The sequence below is a fragment of the Lycorma delicatula genome, chromosome 6 (assembly GCF_047948215.1).
Source record: "Lycorma delicatula isolate Av1 chromosome 6, ASM4794821v1, whole genome shotgun sequence".
Taxonomy (NCBI): Eukaryota; Metazoa; Arthropoda; class Insecta; order Hemiptera; family Fulgoridae; genus Lycorma; species Lycorma delicatula.
The window spans coordinates 155,450,739-155,471,154 of NC_134460.1; the positions used below are offsets into that span (position 1 = coordinate 155,450,739).

At 31.5% G+C, this 20,416-nt stretch overlaps 1 pseudogene; it reads left to right on the forward strand.

The window, feature by feature from the left end:
- LOC142326965 (vacuolar protein-sorting-associated protein 36-like) overlaps nt 1–20,416 on the forward strand; it is a 170,483-nt pseudogene that overhangs the window by 99,622 nt on the left and 50,445 nt on the right.

Here is a 20,416-nt window from a genome sequence, read left to right on the forward strand (position 1 = left end):
AATTACTAGGAATTAAGATAAAATTAGGATAAGCTTATTTGAACGCGACGCGACGTTTGTTTATGCGAGAAAAAATATTAATACATAGTTTTTAAAAGTATTTTCAATTAATTTAAAAGGCACCAGCACGTGGTTGTCCGTAGTTTGCAATGATTATGCGAAATTAAAAATACCGCACTGATTCTGAAACTTATTTAAAAATGAATTCCTTAATGTAATTAGGCTTTGTTATTTTTTATAACGATGTAATTTTCTTGGGATTTAATTCTATTTTCTATTTTACAAAAAAATGTATTTTTGGATGAAGCCGTGATTCACGGCGACATCTTTGTTTTAATTAAATTTTTGTAACGCGTCATTTAACGTATACATGCTCAATATACTAATTCATCGAGCTTATTCGACATAACTAGATATTGTATATTTTTTCTTTTATTTTTCATAAAATTCTGACGAATAACTTGTAGCTTGCATAAATTGAAGCGATTACTATGAAATTTGCGATAGACTAGTGGCACAATCTAAAATTGTAAAATAGCATAAAATTTATCGCTATTAATAACCGGTTAAATTTGACAGATAATTTGAACGTTTCATAGCTTAAAAGAAAAGCCTAGGCGGCACTGATTTGTTGTACTGGGCCATAAAACTGTTAGTTGGACTGGCTTTGCTTGGCCTAATTTTTTCTACCAAAGTGAACACTACTGGGTAATGAATAATGCACTATCCTGGGGAAAAGTGTGCAAAAAAATTGAATTGTTAAATGAGAAATTTAATCTAGCCAAATACGCTTTTATAAACACTGCATCTCAAATGCAAAAAAAAGTGTGGTTTCTGGGCATGCGGCCGGCCGTGCTTTCATTGTAACATTCCGGCTAAAAATTTTTATGCGTCGATTACATATACAAAATTACACGCTCAGAATGGATTTTAGAAAAAAATCAACAATTTGTATCGATCAAATTTCATGCCGATATCGTAGGACAGTTTTTCGGAATTTTTATTAGTTTCTTGTCTTTCTAATAACGGTATCTCAGCTCGTAAATAAATAATCGCTCGAAGAAAACAGAAATAGATTACCGCTTCGTTTACCTTTTTAAGATTTTTTTTCATTCGACTGGAATCTGTATGTTCTCAACATCGAGTCGTAGTTTATAGTAATAAATCGGGATTATGATATTTTAATCGTTCATGTTATTATTATTTAGTTACTGAATAAGGGCCGTTTAATCTCAGTTTAAAGCAAATATATACATAATAAATAGAGATAATTTCGTGTAAAAGTAAGCTCAATACCGCTAATGATTATATTATTAAAATCCCAGATTAAACGTATTTTTACTCGTTATTTTTAATACTGTAAAAATAAATAAAAAGATGATCCATTTTCGCTCGATTTTTATTCAAAAATTATTTATAAAATATTTTTACACGTTTGTATTTTGTATTAGATTCGTATACGCACTGCTTAAAAGTAATGAAATTTAGTAGTATTTAAAGTTTCAATGTTTAATCATTTTCATAAAATTTTATGTACGGGTTACAATCGGTTCTACTGCAAGTACGAAAAATATAATCGTCTCATAGTATGCGATCCAAAATTCTATAACACACTTTCGGTTAGAATCTGACAGCTAAAACAATACAACGCTCTTGTATCGGCGACTAAAAGTAGAATCCGGCTTAAAATTACGAAAAAATAATTCCTTCGAATGTAGTCCCCGGTTATGTTGGCTTGAATTTTCCGTTGAAATTATTTTGTAAGTGCACCCCGAGCGAATAAACCTCAAAAAGGTTTCGCCAATACGGGAAAGAAAGCTCGATTTGAAATTTTGACAATTTTTTTCCAGTAAAGTCGTTAAAAATCTATCTTAATTTCACCGTTAAGGATTCTTTCCCAAAAAAAGGTTTTGATGTCATATATTACAAAAAACTGTCCCGAGCGATCTTTTCCAGCGGTGGAGCCCTCTTGAAAATTCTAAAATTTTTTTTACTAAAACTTAACAAATTTTACGGTATATTTATCTTTTATCCTGCTTAACCGTATCAAAAATCCCGAAAAATTGTTATCGTGAGAGTGGGCTACATGAAAATATTGTAGCTTAAGACTTTACTATAATTTTAATCGTCGTTAAAAAAAAATATCCGGTTTAAAAAATAAAAAAAACAGTAGTATTCTGAACCGCCTAAAATTCTTTTATTTATTACTTTCAAACTTAGAATAATCTATCGTAAACCGGGCGTATAATATATTTATTATTCTATTTGTGTTGAAAGCGAACGAATCTTTTATAATAAACACAGTAACCGAAACAAAAAAATGTTATTTTCTTTTAGAAAATATTTTCACTTTTTTTTAAGTAATTTTAAGTAGCTGTGCATCATTATTTTCCAAGACATAACAAAAATTCCTAATTAAATTTTAAAATTGTAAATCACAGAAATCTGTTGACTATTTCCTTTATTATTAACGTAATATTCGTCGCTTTTAGACTTCTAATCGTAAAAGAAATAGAATCGATCGTTCTTGATCTTATTTTGAAATTCGCTAAATTATCTTTTGTATTATTACGGTTATTATTTATAATTATAAATGTTTTATATGAAATATCTTCTTCAAGTGCAATTTTAACACCTTCCAGGTTTCCTCGTACGGATGACGGTCTTAGCTGTTCTAAGTTGAATTACCTTTAAACTTTCCTTTAAATTTTCGGCATCGTATAGCTTTTTCTGTAACAAAAATAAAAAATCGCTCGTCAATTTTATTACGAGCGCACGGTGGATTTTACTAAAAGATATCTAGGATCAAAACGTACACAGAATATAATTACAGATACGGTAACGAACGGTTTACGATATTTCTGATCAACAATTTCGACAAATGTCGAAATTTTGACTCCAATCAAAAGTGATTTTATTTTACGGTTTACCTGCTCAGAATGTCGTTTAAAAACTTAAAGAAACTAGTTTCATTTTTTATTTCAAACGAGATTTCCTTCTCTCTTTAGTCGAATAAAAAAAAGTAAATACGATATGAAAATTTGAAACGACTTATTTTTTAAATATGGATCGGAGTGGTGGTCTTTTCACACTAACGATAAGGAAAGCCGAGCGATTAAGTTAGTACAATTGTAAAGTTATAAAATATGTTTATTTTTAGCGTACAAATCAAGTAATATGTTAAATGTAAAGGCGGCTTCATCGAAAAACTATTTAAATTTAGTTTCCCGAAAGTGTCTTTCTATCGTATCGCAGCCAAGTTTTTTTCCTAAGATCCCGAATTCCGTTAACTGAAATACGATAACCGATCAGATAAGATTTTCTATCGATGAATTCAGAACGGGACGTTAACATTCCGACATCCTGACGACGGTTTAAGATACGGATTCCCTCTTCCTAATCGCTCCACATTCGTTGGCACCGGCTTTTGTCCGACCGAGATTCTCTTCGTCTCTTTTTGTTCTTCAATTCAAGATGCGGAGACGTTCTGATGTTCGTCGCGGAGATGTCATTTCACCTTTCCGGTAATAGATTACCATGTATATATATATATATATATATATATATATATATATATATATATGCATAAATATTCATCATTTTTGTCGATAACTCTAGTCACAGCTACTCATACGTAGAAATAATATATCGACACAAACACATATTTTAATATTATTTTTATCCGATCGAAATAAAAAGCTAAATTTAAATCGCGAGCAGAACCTTAATTTTATTAAATAATTGAATCGATTTAATTATATTATTAACTAGAATGTTATGTAACAAACAATTTTTTTTTAAATTATATTTTTGGTTTTACGATAAAATATTATAACACCATTTTATTCCGCTGAACGGCATCATAAAATTCTATAAAACGTAGTTTTGATAGCATCATTAATTTGGACTATTTAAACAACAAATTCATTTCTGTTCGTATAAATATTCGGTCGATAAATTAAAACTTTAGTTACAAAAATTTATCGAATTAAAATTTTTAAGGTTAGGTAAGTTAAAGAAAAATTTCTAAAAATGAATTTACATAATTATTTTTTCAGTACTTACGCTAAACAAAGAATCGCAATATAGATATACCGTACTTTTATTACTTTCCAATTTCAAGCCCGATTGTAATTTTAAAAATGTACATCAATCTTCAGGAGGTCCCGGGTTTGAATTCCGGTCAGGTATGACATTTTTCATACGCTACAAATTTCGGTCGGGGCTAAATGACGATAGTAGTCGATGCCCGTAATCTCACAAAAAAAACCAAAGGTTAAACTGTTTTGCACACACACACACACACATACACACACACTCACACACACACACGCGCGCGCACAGAGAGAGAGTGTGTGTGAGAGACACACATCATTAAATAGAAACATTAAATGAAGAAATAAGAAAATGTGTGGGAATATAATTTTTTACTTGTCAGCAAGACTTAATAATAAAAGCAAAACAAAACCGACATAAATCGATCTTTAATGTTTATAAATTACACGATATAAAAATTAATCCATACTATCCGTCTTCTTTTATTCCATAATAAATAATATTTTGACATATTAGAGGCTAACTCAAAGGTTTTCGAAGAGAAATTCTAAACAATTTACGGCCGTCTATGTAAAAGGTTCTTATTTTGCTTATATAAAAAACAAACCCGTCATTCGCTTGTTTTTATTTTCAACCGACTTCTCACGTACGTTAAATATATCTATAAATCGGTTAAACGGAAGATGTAATCGCTCGTTCGTTTCGTTTTGCGTTTGTAACCGATTCCCTTATACATTATTTTTTAACCGAACCGTGTACGCTATTCTACCGGAATACTGGCGATCGGAAATTTTTCGCGAATATTTGACGCGTTTCTCGAAAGGATCCAGAACGCACATAAGCTTCCCCTTTAACGAGCTTTTCCTCGATCGAATAGGCATTTTAGAAAAATCCGACTGCAAGTAACGAAACTATACGGCACAAAGCACGAACGGGCCTACAACTGACAATAATAGACGAGAGTAGCGATGGGATCTCTCGAATGAAAAAGCGGTAACGATTCGATAATTGAAATATCTCGAGATCTCTCGAATTACCGACCGCATTCGATGCGGTTCTCGCTGGAATATACTACTGTACTACTAACAAATTTTACTACTGCTTTTAATTCGTCAGTTGCTCGGATTTGGAAGATGAATAGGCCGAATACCGACTGCTAATAAGAATACGAACGATGAGAGTATCTCAACTGCTACTTTTCATTTTCGCTCGAGTAAATATTTAAAAACACGATTATTAATTCCGGCAACAAGACGTATTTATTTTCTTAAGTAGTTTCTCGCTATTTCGTTCGCTTTGCTATCGCCACTCCTACTTATAAATTTGGGGGAAAATACTTTAAATTCGTACTCACCGTAAACTCTACGTTATAAATTCCAGATGCTAAGAATTAACAGATCGCCACACTATTATCGTCCCGCTTTCGCTTTTATTAATTACACAAAAGATATCGTTTAAATAAAATGCCAGAATTACATATTAATTCTTTTTCGATTAAAAAGGGAAGAAATTGATGCGGCGCTGCTAAATTCTTAACCGCAATAATAATTATTAATTCGGGTTCTTTCAGAAAATACGATAATATCAAGACGATCAAATAGAATAAAAAATAAACAAAATAGGAATGTCCTCTTATCAATTTCAAATGTCATTTATATATATATATATATATATATATATATATAAATTAGCTTACAATCTATTTAATATTTTCATTAATTTTTTTCACAAAAACACACATTAAATTACGATTTAAACTTTTGTTCCTGAATTTAAAAATTATTAAACTTTATAACAGGAAAAGATATATCGGTTTAAAATTCCGCTATAAAATTTAAATTTAAAAAATTTATTTCGTCCAGGATGTTTTATAGATAGTCTATTTCTACGCAAATTGGTTTACCGCCCGGCCTAGGAAACACTCTTTCTGAGAGAAGAGATGTTGCAGGTAAACAGGAGTATTTTTAATTTATCTCGTATAATTCAGGTAATGAATTTTTATACAATTCCAAAATTCCAAAGGAATTTTCCGTCTATTTAATTGTGGCATTTCCAAATACCGTCGTATTTGCAATATTCCGGTTGTTCCAGGGGTAGTTGTTGTTTGCACTTTCATAATTTTTCTTCAAATAAACTCCAAAGACAATCGTTAGGATTTGTTGTGTCTGAGGTTCTAAGATTTCTATTTACGGCCGAGTATCGATGTCCATTCGCTTTGAATCGATTAAATTTGTAACCTCATCGGTTACCCGTTCTTTGCATTTTCTTCTACGTCAAATGCGGTTTTTTTTTATCTCGGCTCAACAAAAGTAGCTTTGGCTACTGATTTATTATCTTCCAAACGACCAAAACTTCTGCCGGTAACATCAAGTAAATTTTCTTTTAAATTAACTCCGACATTTGTTTTTAGGGAATAAAAAAATCGATGTTTGTCGCAACCCTCTTACTAAGGTGACATTTAAACCCCATCGTCGGATATTTTTCTCCTGACAACTCGATAGTCATTTGCGGAACAGGCTTTAAAACAGCAATACAATCGGTGTCGATTATCCATTCTAAAGCATCCAAACATCGAAGTGCTTTTGGAATTTCGGATACAGTAACGGACAATGGGTCTTTAAATAGCCTTTCCGGCATTAAAATAGAATTCCACCTGGTAGACATCCTGTTAGGTTATCCCACGATCGGTTATTAATTTGCTAGTTGCCGTAACACTACGTTTAAAATATGAAACAAGATACCTGCATTTTTTCAATAAATCTGAGAACTCTTTGTTCTTTTTATCATCATCTTGAACAGCTAACTTAAGCTTGTAAGACGCACACGGACGGTAATGCAAATTTAAATGTTCATTAATCGCATTCTTTATTTTACATCCGTTGTCTGCAACTACTGTCACTATTTTATCGGCGACATTCCGTTCTTCGAAAATCGTTTTTAAGGTATAGCCGATTGCCACTCCCGTTTGAGCGACTGACATTTCGCGAGTCGCCGGTACAATTGAATGAAGTTTGTTACCGCGTGTAAAATGTAACAAACGATTTATTGCCATCGGTCCACCAAATATCGGTAGTTACTGAAACATGTTTTATTGAATTTAGATATTTTTAACTTTTTCCGACGTCGAGAATAAATTACCTAATTCTTCATTTAACTGTAAAGAATGTTTCCGTATTAAGTGCTCTTTTAGGTTTGTAATATAGTCGAAAAACATTAATGTTTTTTTGCAAATTTTACAACAAACACTTTTGTTGTCTTCATTTATAGCAAACAATGTTTAAACGATCGATGATTTCCCTTCATAATTCTACTTCATAAATAAAAGTTAAAAAAGAAACTTTCTTAACGGCTAAATTATAAACGAAAAGTAATCAAACTATAAAACCAAAGTTTAACGGAATAATCTCTAAACGAGTAAATTCTAATAAGTAATAATTCCGACGATAGTAAAATAAATGAAAAATTCTGTAAACCGAATTAATAAAACTAAAGTAACAAAATTGAAAAACGCTACTATTTAACGCTAACTGAAACGGTGACAAATAACACCGTAAGAATTGACGCGATATATATAAACAAAAAAAAAAACTAAGTTACCAAAATATTAGCGACTGATTGACAACGCGATAATAATTCAAATAAAACCGCAGCATCTGCAGAAATTAATTTTTAGGGAGCGATTAATCGCGGCGCCAGTAACCCGTAGACAGTCAAAACATGTTAAATGAAAATTACTCAACCGATGTATTATATCTTATTCGATGTTTGTACTCGTGGAAAAAATAAGTAACGTTCACATTTGAAACGAATCATTCGATTATTTATATCGTTCCATTACTAATATCTCTATTATAAAAATCAATCGATTTAGCCCATCCCTAGAGACGAGGGTAGTAAAATAAACAATTAATATTGGAGTTCGCAGGTATTAAAAGTGATAAGCTAATAATTGTAGTTCGAACCGGGTCGCTTCTGTTTTAAATCTCTCATCCTGTTCATATGAAAGTAATTTCGTATATATATATATATATTCTCTCTCTCTATATATATATATATAGAAAGAGAGAGAGTGAGAGAGCCTATGACAGTGGTTCCCAAAATTTTCTGAGCCGCGGCGTCCTTTATGAATTAAAAGTTTTTCCACGGCGCTTTACCCTAAGTATGACTACTCGTATGTAAGAGAAAAATAAAAAAAACTCGTGTATCTTCATTATTTAATTTTTTGTTTTTTCATTAACAATTATAAATGTCTTCGTTCAATTAATTATGAAACTTTTAAAATATTTCGCGGGGTCGCTGTGAAGAGGCCGCGGCGCACAGTATGGGAATCATTGGCCTATGACGCTCCCGGTAACGAAAGGATTCCAACGTGGAGCCGTACATCTAAATCGGTTCGGCCGTTGAGCTGCAAAGATGGAACATACATACGCACAAACATACACCCTAAATACATTACATTCTTTTTTGTGCAGTCGTGTAACAATCGAGAACGTGATAAAACTGAAATTTAAAAAGTATAGCGCGTATAATTACAGTTTGTTAAATATAAGAAAATCTTGATGCGTTTAGTTTTTGAAGGGGAAGGATAATACACCCAAAAGAAATGAGATCGGTATATTTCCAAGAATAATTTGCAATAATGTAGTTGAACGAACGAAATCCACGAATTGTTTCCGGGATAGTAGACGTGTTACCAGAAAATGTACTTTCGCTAAACGTTATTGTAAAAGTATACAGAAGGTAAACGTTTACTTGGAAAACGAAAATTTACAAGTTTGTATTACAATACGGTGTAATATATAAGGTTTTCACTACTAGCGAAAAAACTAAAAGAAAATTAAAACCGCATCTACATCTTTTTTAAAGTAAATAAAACCTAACGCAAAAATAAATAAAACGGATGATATTTACATTTATCGATACAAAAAGAACCAAAAGGTAAATTCAATTACGATAGAACATTTTTGCAACTACGTGTTTATATACTTCATAAATAATTTTACACAAGGTCCTCGTAACACCGCACTAATATTTTTAGTTTTCATAATTACATACCGATAGAGACTGAAACTTCGTCTCCTCTCTGTTACTACTTCAAATCTTGAATTCAAAATTCAAGCCGCTAATAATTTAGATGCCCGTAATACGTCGACTGTGCAACTTCAAATTTCTATCGCGATTAGAAACTCGGTTTTTAAATGTCTTGTTGTTCATCGTGAATTAAATCCATTTTCAAGATGTAAAGCGATCGCATCTTAATTTTTCAAGTCGCAAATAATTTGGAAAATATCCGTACTGTTTATTATACCGATTTAAATTGTATTAGACTGTCGTTTAAAATTACTTCTCACAACTGCAAATCGCTAAGAATTATGACATTATTCGCTTTAACATTTAAAAAAAAAAATGCATAGCATCAGAATGTAAAATTATTTAAATCTACATTGAAATTGTATAAAACAAAAAATAAAAAAAACAAGATAACTATGATAACACAACAATAAATATTTAAAAGACAACGGAATACAATTATGAATTTATACTGCCTATGTGGATTTTTTAATGTTAAGTAGTATATTATTAATTTATTTTGTCGTATGATATTCATTATAATATGTTAAATTTATTGTTGAATGAATCATTGTTCTATGAATCATGAGACCTTGCCGTTGGTGAGGGGGCTTGAGTGCTCAGGGATACAGAGTAGCTGGACCGAAGGTGCAACCATATCGGAGAGGTATCTGTTGAGAGCCAGACTAAGGAATGATTCCTGAAAGAGGGCAGCAGCTCTTTCAGTAGTTGTTAGGGGCGTGAGTCAGGACGACTTAAACGGCCGTATCAACATCACTCAGTCCTCTTGAGTACTGCGCAGCTGAAAGCAATGGAAAACTACAGCTGCTTTTTTTTCCAAGAAAATGTGGCTCTCTGCATTTTCACATAACAATAATGGAGGCGCCTTCCTTGGTAAAATATTCCGGAGGTAAAATAGTCCCCCGTTCGGATCTCCGGGTGGGGACTACTAAGGAAGGGGTCACCAGAAAAGTAAAAAATAACATTCTACGAGTCGGAGCGTGGAATGTTAGAAGCTTAAAAAAGGTTGGTAGGCTAGAGAATTTAAAAAGGGAAATGGATAGGGTAAACGTGGATATAGTAGGAATTAGTGAGGTTCGGTGGGAAGAGGAAGGCGACTTTTGGTCGGGTGACTTTAGAGTAATTAACTCAGCGTCAAATAATGGGCAGGCAGGAGTAGGTTTCGTGATGAACAAGAAAATAGGGAGGAGAGTGGAGTATTTCAAGACGCATAGCGATAGAGTCATTGTAATAAGGATAAATTCAAAACCTAAACCGACAACGATTGTTAACGTCTATATGCCTACAAGCGCCCATGATGATGATGAGGTAGAATGTGTATACGAAGAGATTGATGAAGCAATTAAACACGTAAAAGGAGATGAAAATTTAATAATAGTTGGAGATTGGAATGCAAGCATTGGAAAAGGCAAGGAAGGAAATATAGTGGGTGAATACGGGCTGGGCAAAAGGAATGAAAGAGGGGACCGACTTATAGAGTTTTGCACGAAGTATAATTTAGTAATTGCCAACACCCAATTTAAAAATCATAATAGAAGAATATACACTTGGAAAAAGCCAGGCGATACTGCAAGGTATCAGATAGATTATATCATGGTTAAGCAAAGATTTAGAAATCAACTCGTGGACTGCAAAACTTACCCTGGAGCAGACATTGATAGCGACCATAATTTGGTGATAATGAAATGTAGATTGGGGTTTAAAAACCTGAAGAAAAGGTGTCAGATGAATCGGTGGAATTTAGAGAGGCTTGAGGAAGAGGAGGTAAAGAAGATTTTTGAGGAGGACATCGCTAGAGGTCTGAGTAAAAAAGATAAGATAGAAAATGTAGAAGAAGAATGGGAGAATGTTAAAAAGGAAATTCTTAAATCAGCAGAAGCGAACTTAGGCGGAATAAAGAGAACTGGTAGAAAACCTTGGGTTTCAGACGATATATTGCAGCTGATGGATGAACGTAGAAAATATAAGAATGCTAGTGATGAAGAAAGTAAAAGGAACTATCGGCAATTAAGAAATGCTATAAACAGGAAGTGCAAACTGGCGAAAGAAGAGTGGATTAAAGAAAAGTGTTCAGAAGTGGAAAGAGAAATGAACATTGGTAAAATAGACGGAGCATACAGGAAAGTTAAGGAAAATTTTGTGGTACATAAATTAAAATCTAATAATGTGTTAAACAAAGATGGTACACCTATATATAATACGAAAGGTAAAGTCGATAGATGGGTGGAATATATTGAAGAGTTATACGGAGGAAATGAATTAGAAAATGGTTTTATAGAGGAAGAAGAGGAAGTTGAGGAGGATGAAATGGGAGAAACAATACTGAGATCTGAATTTAAGAGAGCATTAAAAGATTTAAATGGCAGAAAGGCTCCTGGAATAGACGGAATACCTGTAGAATTACTGCGCAGTGCAGGGGAGGAGGCGATTGATAGATTATACAAACTGGTGTGTAATATTTATGAAAAAGGGGAATTTCCGTCAGACTTCAAAAAAAGTGTTATAGTAATGATACCAAAGAAATCAGGGGCAGATAAATGTGAAGAATACAGAACAATTAGTTTAACTAGTCATGCATCAAAAATCTTAACTAGAATTCTATACAGAAGAATTGAGAGGAGAGTGGAGGAAGTGTTAGGAGAAGACCAATTTGGTTTCAGGAAAAGTATAGGGACAAGGGAAGCAATTTTAGGCCTCAGATTAATAGTAGAAGGAAGATTAAAGAAAAACAAACCAACATACTTGGCGTTTATAGACCTAGAAAAGGCATTCGATAACGTAGACTGGAATAAAATGTTCAGCATTTTAAAAAAATTAGGGTTCAAATACAGAGATAGAAGAACAATTGCTAACATGTACAGGAACCAAACAGCAACAGTAGCAATTGAAGAACATAAGAAAGAAGCCATAATAAGAAAGGGAGTCCGACAAGGATGTTCTCTATCTCCGTTACTTTTTAATCTTTACATGGAACTAGCAGTTAATGATGTTAAAGAACAATTTAGATTCGGAGTAACAGTACAAGGTGAAAAGATAAAGATGCTACGATTTGCTGATGATATAGTAATTCTAGCCGAGAATAAAAAGGATTTAGAAGAAACAATGAACGGCATAGATGAAGTCCTACGCAAGAACTATCGCATGAAAATAAACAAGAACAAAACAAAAGTAATGAAATGTAGTAGAAATAACAAAGATGGACCACTGAATGTGAAAATAGGAGGAGAAAAGATTATGGAGGTAGAAGAATTTTGTTATTTGGGAAGTAGAATTACTAAAGATGGACGAAGCAGGAGCGATATAAAATGCCGAATAGCACAAGCTAAACGAGCCTTCAGTAAGAAATATAAGTTGTTTACATCAAAAATTAATTTAAATGTCAGGAAAAGATTTTTGAAAGTGTATGTTTGGAGTGTCGCTTTATATGGAAGTGAAACTTGGACAATCGGAGTATCTGAGAAGAAAAGGTTAGAAGCTTTTGAAATGTGGTGCTATAGGAGAATGTTAAAAATCAGATGGGTGGATAAAGTGACAAATGAGGAGGTATTGCGGCAAATAGATGAAGAAAGAAGCATTTGGAAAAATATAGTTAAAAGAAGAGACAGACTTATAGGCCACATACTAAGGCATCCTGGAATAGTCGCTTTAATTTTGGAAGGACAGGTAGAAGGGAAAAATTGTGTAGGCAGGCCACGTTTGGAATATGTAAAACAAATTGTTAGGGATGTAGGATGTAGAGGGTATACTGAAATGAAACGACTAGCACTAGATAGGGAATCTTGGAGAGCTGCATCAAACCAGTCAAATGACTGAAGACAAAAAAAAAAAAAAAAATTTATTGTTATTAGTGCGGATTATTTTTCTCTTTCGATGTGGTAATTTAATATATATATTCAATTGTGCTTCACCCGTTCATCTATTTATTTTACTGGATTACTCTTTATTATTTGGACGTTAAAATGGTCGGGGCCCTCTTTAGAAAATATAATGGTGTAATACGAAAATTAATGTTTGCAAACTGTTGTTTGAAAAGAATGCGGTGTAAGTATTTTTCCTGCCGAACGAGTATTGTACGGTGTATTTTTAAAATTAAATTCATTTTTATATTTGTTTACGTGTAGTGTTACTTTCTTGACATATATTTATTTCTCTCAAAGTAGGTACTTTAAATTCTTCTTGAAAATATGGTCGGTGGAGCCGGTAGACGGAATTACGTCATCGGGACTGTTTTGTAAACGTGTAGATTTGTTTACGTATAATTTAAATTCATATAGTCGCATAATAGCAAGAAATTCAATTATCAAGTTATTATTATCATCGTGAACATTCAAATTCGTATTAAAAATACGTAATCATCCGTCTTTATATTTTGTAAATAAGAATCTAAGCCGATCAGGGAAAAAATGTATGTTCTGGAAGGCGATTGATTAACGGCAATCGGTTTAAGGTTCTTGTTATCGATTCTAAAATTAATATCAACTGAATTCGCACTTTGTGTAACTCTTTCATTATCTCGTGTTAATATTTTTTTGTATAAATATAAAATAAAAAAATTTAATATAAATAAAATTTACAAAAATAAATTATAATATAATAATAAACATTCTTATCTACAAATATTATCACGGCACAGATGAAGTCCTACGCAAGTACTACGGCATGAAAATAAACAAAACAAAACGAAAGTAATGAAATGTAGTAGAAATAATGAAGATAGACCTCTGAATGTGAAAATACGAAGAGAAAATATTATCGAGGTAGAAGAATTTTGTTATTTGGGAAGTAGAATTACTAAAGATGGACGAAGCAGGAGCGATATAAAATGCCGAATAGCGCAGGCGAAACGAGCTTTCAGTCAGAAATATAATTTGCTTACATCACAAAATTAATTTAAACGTCAGAAAAGATTTTTGAAAGTATACGGTTGGAGCGTAGCTTTCTATGGAAGTGAAACTTGAACGATCGGAGTACCTGAAAAGAAATGATTAGAAGCTTTTTCGAAATGCGATGCTACAGTAGAAAGTTAAAAATCAGACGGGTGGATAAAGCGATAAATGAAGAGGTGTTGCGGCAAATAGATGAAGAAAGAAACATTTGGAAAAATATAGTTAAAAGAAGAGACGGACTTCTAGGCCACATATTAAGGCATCCTGGAATAATCGCTTTAAATTTGGAGGGACAGGTATAAGGAAAAAACTGTGCAGGCAGGCAACGTTTGGAATATATAAAACAAATTGTTAGGGATATAGGATGTAGAGGGTATACTGAAATGAAACGACTAGCATCAGCTAGGGAATCTTGGAGAGCTGCAACAAACCAGTCAAACATACCGTCACTGTTGGTGAATTTATTATTCTGAATCAATACGTTATAACCTAATCTGAAATTAAACTCGATGTCATCACCGATTCAAGTTCGGTCGATATAATAATTTGAAACTTAACGTTACTATTACTTAAGTAAAAAACAAATCCATCAAAAATTTTTCTTGTAATTTTTATGTTCATATGAATTACGTTTAGGGTTAAAATACAATCAAGGATTAAAATTAAAAAAATCATTTACTTCTATTGTATCGTAGCAGTCATTCGCTATCAAATCATCTAATTCATTATTTTAAGGCGTAATAGCTTAATAGTTAAGTTAACATCATTAACATGTCTCATGAGAAATGAAAAATAAACACAATAGCAATAATAACAACACAATTAAATAATAAATCTTAAATACCCGATTCCTGTCGGGCTAAAATTAATATCTGTTATCTGAACAATCAATTAAATACGTAAAATATTAAATTTTCTGTTACCCGTTAAAAAATTAACGCCTACACAATTATAGTGAAACATAATGAAAAAGAGTATATCAGAATCAACGTATTTTATTCATCGTTTTTTACTTCGGTTTTTTAGTCCGTTTTACAGTCTTTATAGGGGATAATACTATTTCGCTATAAAAACATCTATATCTGTTTATAGTTTTCTTCGGGTCATTTTATCAAATAATATCGCAATACTAATTTTACGTAACATTTGCATTCTATTTCTGTTTAACGTACGAGAAAAGATAAAAGATTTACTGAAAGTGAACGCTGCATTTAGGGATGAAAACTTACTTAATCAGGTACGGTTACTTAATTCACATAACCTCATTAAATCTATTCGGTAGAAGAGAGAGAGTGTGTCTACGAGCGAATGTGTTATATGATGTCGATAATTAGTCGCAAAAATTATTTTACTATTTAATTTAATTGTATTTTTAAGGGCTCCTTTTTGCATTTTGTTACAGATATATTTATTGATCGGTCAACTTATACTGTACTTTTTAATGTTTGCGGTAGCTTTATATAATAAAATAATAACTAAGGTAATAAATTAATAGTTCAATTTAAAATATTTAATTAATCTATCCGTATACAATCTACCGATTAAAAAAAAAAAAAAAACAAAAAATGTGGCATATTTTATTGTAGTGTTTCTAATTCTGGTGTATATTATTATATTGTTTTTTGGGATAATATTTAGATTTCAAATAAAATAAAAGACAAACGTGTAATATTAAATCGATTTTATTACGAGACCGGTAAAGGATTTTGATATTTCAAGGAACGATTTATTTAGGTTCAACGGCACAAAACAATCGCGTATTAGTTAAACAATCTGTAACCTATGAATTCGTTTCAAAATCAAAAGGCAAATTTATAAATTGACTACGTATATTTCGATAAATGGATTTGCGTTAGTGTAATTTGATACGATAACGGCATTTTGAGTATAAGTAAACAAATTTCAAATTCTTCTACCTTTTTATTATTTTTTCAAAATTAGACGTTCATAATTAAAATTAATAATTATTAATTTTAATTAAAGATTAAAAAACAGATCACAAACTATAAAAGTTAGCTCTTATTCCGACTAATGAATATACAAGGATATTTCCACTAAACAATAATACTTATGCGATAAAAAGCAAACTTACTGTATTAGCGATAAAAATGGTAATTAAAAATTATTATGGCATATACTGGAAACAGTGTTCATAATTTCCAAAATAATGGATCGTATTTGTTTTCCGATTTAATAAATCAAAAGGATATCTCGATGCTGTGTGACACGACTGAGTGTCGTCAGTAGGAGGAAATCGTACGAATCAATAAATTAATACATACATTTACGTAATAAATATTTTCTAAATAAATAAAATCAAAATATTTCGTATACTCTACGTACATTATTAAAGTCGTGTTTTGCCTGATATCCATTTATACAATTTTATTTGTTACTTATTAAAACATTTCATCACAAAACTTTGTTTCACCGCAGTATATCGCATTAATGAAGGAAATACGCTAATGAAAATTAAACATATTAAAAAAAACTTATTATTAAAAACTTAAAATTCTTATTTTACTTCATTTTAAATACATAAATTTTAATTTAATCAATTAAAGGCTGTTACAAAAAAAAGAAAAAGATTAATTTTAAAATTAATGATTTATCTTTGCTAACTATATACAACTTAATTCTAGTTCTCTCTCTTTAGACAGCATTACGAAAAAAAAAACTGGGCTGATGAAAAAAAAAACTTTTACGATGACTAATATTTTTATGCCTCACCCTCTAATCGACACGAACAGCGGCACGTACACACCATTGTTAAGTTTTTTTCTATAGTATCACTTGTCCTTGAAAGCATTACAAATAATAGCGTCTGTCTTTTTGTTTTAACTATTGTCAGTTTTAACTGAATTCTTTTTTTTTTAGCACAAGCGGCAGTGTAATTATAAAAATAGTTTTAGACTATAACATATATGTTAACGTCTTATGGTTGTCATCAATTCCTTTATAGATATACGTAACTCTTGTACGAACAAATACAAAAAATATTTCAATAAATAAAACTTTTTTTCAGGCTTAATAGGGAATATAGAATGAGAAATTAAATAGATTCCTGTCTTCACCAAAACACGAATATATATTTTATATACTGATATACCGATTCAAAATGTTTATAATGATCGCCAAATGGTTATATAATTAATAAACATCATTACTTTCATAGTAAATATTACTCTTAATTAGTAATATTATTGTGTAGTACATATTTTACATACATCACAGTCATTAGAAAAAATAGAAATAATATGTAAAACAAGAAATTAATGTACGAGTTTTGCGCAAAATCCTTTAAAAAAAAGAATGACAGAATATGAATCATCACACTACAACGATCCAATGATGTTGCCAATGTGTGTTGTGTTTACCTTCAAACCGTTTGTAATCTTTGCAACGAATCTTACATGCGTAATAATGTAATAATAATATTGAATACGTAATAAATAATTTGATCAAACCGAGTAATAAACCCACCGGGTCGGTCTAGTGGTGTACGCGTCTTCCCAAGTAAGCCGACTTGGAAGTCGAGAGTTCGAGCGTTCAAATACTAGTAATGGCAGTTAGTTACTTTTATACGGATTTAAATACTAGATCGTGGATACCGGTGTTTTTTGGTGGTTGGATTCGATTAACCACACTTCTCAGGAAAGGTTGAACTGAGACTGTACAAGACTACACTTCATTTACATTCATACATATCATCCTCTGAAGTAATACCTGAACGGTAATTCCCGGAGGCTAAATACGAAAAAGAAAAAACTACGTAATAAATAATTTGAACATCTGCCCGAATATTAGTACATCTGAGAAACGTACAATTCACAGAGCTAAACACTGTCGAAACAATTTTACCGAATGCATTTACGGAATTACTCTTGCACTTCTCACCGATAAATTTATCGACGATGATAAGACAACACTCGTCGATAACTTCTTATCTTGGTTCTTATCTGTACTATAAAAATGTACAGAAAAACAGAACGGGAACGGAATATCATTTCATCTGTAAGCACACAACGCACACATTGTTAAAGTTATTTCACGATTGGGTGCATTACATTTTACTTTGGTAATAAAGATGAAGATGATTTTGAGGCCGTTTCTTGAAAGAAAATTACGAACATTCTTACTATCAAGATTGAACATTAGATTTGATTAAATAATAGAAAGCTTCATCAACCCAATCTGTATCACCGGTATATTAGATCATTCTAGTTTTGAAGGTATTTTTATTTATCGTAATACTTCATTTGTGCTAGATTAAAAAAAAAATCAGTTGATTAAAGCGAAATGATTAATGATAAATAAATTTAATAAAACAAATTTCTTATAGTAACAAATGCTTTAATAAAATAAATAAAAAAAAAAATAAATAAATAATTCAAGAGTTAATGATAAAATAATAAAATAACATAATTTATAAAATTGTATAGTTTATACGGTGACAGAGGACTTTAGCTAAGAGGAATTTTAGAGGTAAATCTTTTTTTATTTAATTTTTTTGGGATGAGGCAAAAGTAAAAAATTCTGTCAGTTTAACTAATGCGTCGAGGGGCGAGAGAGGGACGGGGGTTTTAACAAACGCGCAGGTGGCTTCCTTCGCTTTGATTGGCTACCGTCATACAGTACTGAACAAGCGTTGTACAATTCAAATACAACCGTAAACATGTGTACATGTGTGTGTGCGTACGTATGAGTATTGCTGTGCGAGTAACACGTTAATATAGACGTTTTCTTATAAAGACATTTCTTATATAGACGTTCGATATAATTAAATTAAATCAAGATTTGTCGATTATTTTATATTTATTACATTTTATTTAAAATAATAATTAATCACCTTAAATTTTAATAAATTAAATAAAAATATTACGATAAAGTTTATCCGTTTTATGAACTTATTTATAAAATGAAATACAGCATTAAAGAGTAAAAAAATGAATATGTAAAACTTTTGAAATGTGATGCTATAGCAGAATGTTAAAAATCAGATGGGTGGATAAAGTGACAAATGAAGAGGTATTGCGGCAAATAGATGAAGAAAGAAGCATTTGGAAAAATATAGTTAAAAGAAGAGACAGACTTATAGGCTACATACTAAGGCATCCTGGAATAGTCGCTTTAATATTGGAAGGACAGGTAGAAGGAAAAAATTGTGTAGGCAAGCCACGTTTGGAATACGTAAAACAAATTGTAAGGGATGTAGGATGTGGAGGGTATACTGAAATGAAACGACTAGCACTAGATAGGGAATCTTGGAGAGCTGCATCAAACCAGTCAAATGACTGGAGACAAAAAAAAAATGTAAAACTTGTAATTAACTAGATTATATTTAAGGTTCTAATAATAAAAGTAAGAGACGTCCACATAAATACAACAATGTTGCTTATAGCAACATTTACGTAATCGACCTACATTTATGTAATCCTTTTATGTTTATAAGAACAGAAAATATAATGTTATTTAATTCTTCAACAAACATCAACTAAACCGTTTGCCGACTGATCTCCTAAATAGAATCTTCCGGAAGGTCCCGGATCCGAATCTCAGTCGCCGTTGGAATTTTTAACTTAATTTAATATAATGTACGTTATAGGTTTAATTATTTATCAAAATATGAGTTATGTTGCAGCATGTATTTAGTGAAACGTTTAGCAACGTAGTCTTTTGGAGAGGAATGGCGGTGTTACCTCGACAGCATCACGGCTACCAACGGTTGATAAGTCGCTCCACATTATCTTTATTCCTTACACGTATTAGTACCTAATACATTTTTATATTTATTGATTTGTATCGGCAATAGACCGACATCCAGTTCTTCACTTTCGTTTATTTTCAATTTTATATAAAACGTATATAAAAGCCAATTCTGACCGGAATTCGAACCCAGAACTTTCTGTCTACCAGTACTACCTACAATTCTGGTATCTTTTGCCATAATAATAACTAATAGACTTACTACAGGGCTTTAATGAAACGCTCCTGTAACCAGACGGATAAATGTATGATGGACTGTATCGAGCGGTTACCCGTACGGACTTATAAGCTACGCATCTGTTGTCTACGCTGTAATATAAATGTAATGTAAAAAAAATAAATACTTCATTTCATTTGTTTGAACAAAATTTTATTCCAATAATACTAGTATAAAGGATCCTTTAATTAAAATAACTAACAAAAGTAAATTTATTTGAAAATATTCAACGATTTACAAAGTAAATGTCCATGAACTGGTAAAATGATTGTTTTCTATTTTGTATAAACTGTTTACTTTAGAGAAATATAAATGTTTAAACTTTATTACCGATTTATTTAAAACTTTTCTCGACCTCTGTAAATATTAATTTTATAATATCGCCGTAGGTGGTTAACGT